We start from the raw sequence: 3,074 nt of genomic DNA on the forward strand, positions 1-3,074 counted from the left end.
TTGATTTCTAGATCACGCCCTAGTACGTGTCGTGGGCAAGTCAGACTCCCCAACATCTGTGCTACCCGTAGAAGAAAAAATGTTCCAATTTAAAAAAACTATGTGTGGAAAATTCTAGCTAGGTAGTTTTTAGACCATTTGTAGACTATTTCGAAAAAATTGTTGGGGAGCAAAAAAAGAGGAGAGAGATTGAGAGTGTGCTCATTCCTTGTTTATGTGCACTGTCGTGATTTTGTTAATGTTCTAGGCTTGCATCTCTAGTACGGTCTAGCCTAGGATCAGTACATTCTCGTTGTTGAGCGTTTATTCAACTTTGCATCTCTCTATTGATTAAGGCTAACCCTTTTTGCTATCATATTATAAGCCATCCCACCTCCACATACATCTACGTTGTGTGTTTGACACCACCTAGCAATTTCTCTATCCAAACTTTGAGAGTTTTGACTACAAAGGTTGTTGATCACCGCCTGCTACTTGATACGTCCCAAACAGATCTATTTTTTCAAACACTTATGCTCTTGTTTTGGACTGTAATTTGCATGATTTGAATGAAGCTAACATAGTCTGACGGTGTTTTCAGCAGAACTGTCATGGTGTTGTTTTTGTGCAGCAATAAAAATTCTCAGAATCAAAAAAAAATTGTGGATTTTTTCGAAATATATAAAAAATAATTGAGTGAAGACCCACTAGAGGGGACACCTGTTGGTGCCAAGCCAACAGTGCTCGCCTACCCCCCCCCCCCCCCCCCGGCACGCCCTCATGGCTTGGGGTCAACTTCTGGCTCCTCCGACCCTAATTACAGTCCTATAAATTCCTAATTCCGATAAAAAAAATAGGAGAGAAGTTTTCATCGCCTTTTATGAGGCGGAGTTGCCGCCACCTCCTATTCTTCCTCGGGAGGGCTGATCTGGAATTTTCTTGCGGCTCCAGAGAGGAGGATTCGTCATCGTTGTCATCACCGACTGTTGGGGATATAACCCCACAGGATAACCCACCAGGAAGGTAACCGAGCTGTGAAGGTGGTGGCCCGAAGGCTTGGTCAATCACAAGGTGTGGAGGTCTAGAAGCTAAGGGTTAAGAAGGCGACTTATCGCAAAAGGCCTACTCATGGGCATGTACTTGGCAGGCCGGGACATAAAGGAAAGCTACATATGATCCTTATACTTGACAAATTTGAGTAGGAATTAGATTAGGTCACGGGTTGCAGTGTGACCCGGACTCTATTGTAAACGCAGGGCTTCCACCTATATATAAAGGGGAGCCCATGAGATAGAAAGGAAAGGTTAGAAATCCCCGAGAGCTAGGTTAGCGATTCCACACCCTTATGATCAAGATCATCATCAATAACTCATAAAGCAAGACGTAGGCTTTTACCTCCATCGGAGGGGCCGAACTTGGGTAAAACCTTATCTCTCATTCCTGAGCAACCCCATCCAAGCAACCACCTAGTTGTGATGGCTCCTAGACTTAGTCCTATTGCTAGGAGATCTGTCGTGACAAAACTACGACACCAATCCTTCTTCATCAATACCATCATGATGCTCACCTCTGGGTGTGCGTAATTCCTTTGTAGGCCTGCTGGACGGTGATAGGATTGGATGAGATTGATCATGTAATCGAGTTATTTTCATAGGGGTTGATCCCTAGTATCCACTATGTTCTGAGATTGATGTTGCTATGACTCTGCTATGCTTAATGCTTGTCACTAGGGACCGGGTGCCATGATTTCAGATCTGAACCTATTATGTTTCTATGAATATGAGAGTGTTTTGAATCCTAATCCTATCTTGCAAGTTATATGCACCTATTACGTGTCATGATCCGTATGCCCCAATGTGACAATAATTGGGATTCTTTCCGGTGATTGTCGTAGTTTGACGAATTCATGTACTCACTATGTGTTAATGCTTTCTTCTCGTTCTCTATTAAAAGGATGCCTTAATACTCCTTAGTTTCCTTATGGACCCCGCCAACACGTCCATTTTGCATCATGATTTCTTATGTGATCTGCGCTGGGTTTTCCATGAAGAGGAGCGGATGATGCATCACAATATAGATAAGTATTTTCCTTAGTGAGAACCAAGGTTATAGAACCAATAAAAGGACCATGAAACTCCCGTATTCACTATCTACGCACAAAAGAGCAAACACTTGCATCTAACGTGGGCAAGAGGGTTGTCAAGCCCCTTGAACTTGTGGTACTACCACCCATTAGAGGTAGTACCGCTCGTGGGGAGAGGTACTACCGCTGTGGCCCTCGAGTAGCACATCGGGAGGGAGGCAGAGTGAGGTGGTACTACCGGGGCGGTGCTACCACTACCAGGAGCGGTACTACCGCCCATAAGGGGTAGTGCCACATCCTACATCCGCTCTAAATTCGCTCAGAGTCCAGCACAAGAAACCCTAGGAGAAACTGGCGTGGTAGTAACAAGCAGTACTGCCGCTCTCTGAGCAGTATTACCGCCCAGAACTACTACTCTATGAGCGATACGACCGCCTAGAACTACCACTCCAGAAACCGCTCAGTCTGACAAGAAAAGTGTCGAGACCTCGAGGAAGCGGCACTAGCGAGGGCGCCACCGCCCGAGAGTGGTACTACCGCTAACTAGGGCAATACTACACCGGATAAAAGGCAGTACCGCTCTTGGGAGCAGTACTACCGCTTGGGTCTTTTCATGCAGAACATAGGAAAGCTTGGGGCTCGATCGTGGCGGGAAAGAAGCAAGGGTGCGATAAAATGTGTATGTGATGATTCCACCCAAAACTTTATGTCAGGTTCGGATTTTCTGGGATCTTACTTTCCCATCAAATGACCCTTGTGCATACCAGCCACAGGAATACTGTTAGCTAGGACACCAATCCTTGATACAAATATCCAAGAAAAATTATAAATTTTAAGTACAAGAGCAATATGGCCTATGAAGTACATCAAGAGGTTTCTACTGGTTGATGGTGGAAGCGGTTTGGTGATCTCGAGTGTCTATGGGACTCCATTTCCCATAGGAACAGCTGACCTGGATAATTCCTATCTCACGCGGCTGCTGTCTTCAGTGCCTAGGTTTTGGGGCCATCAT

This window comes from Hordeum vulgare, chromosome 2H (assembly GCF_904849725.1).
Source record: "Hordeum vulgare subsp. vulgare chromosome 2H, MorexV3_pseudomolecules_assembly, whole genome shotgun sequence".
Classification (NCBI taxonomy): Eukaryota; Viridiplantae; Streptophyta; class Magnoliopsida; order Poales; family Poaceae; genus Hordeum; species Hordeum vulgare.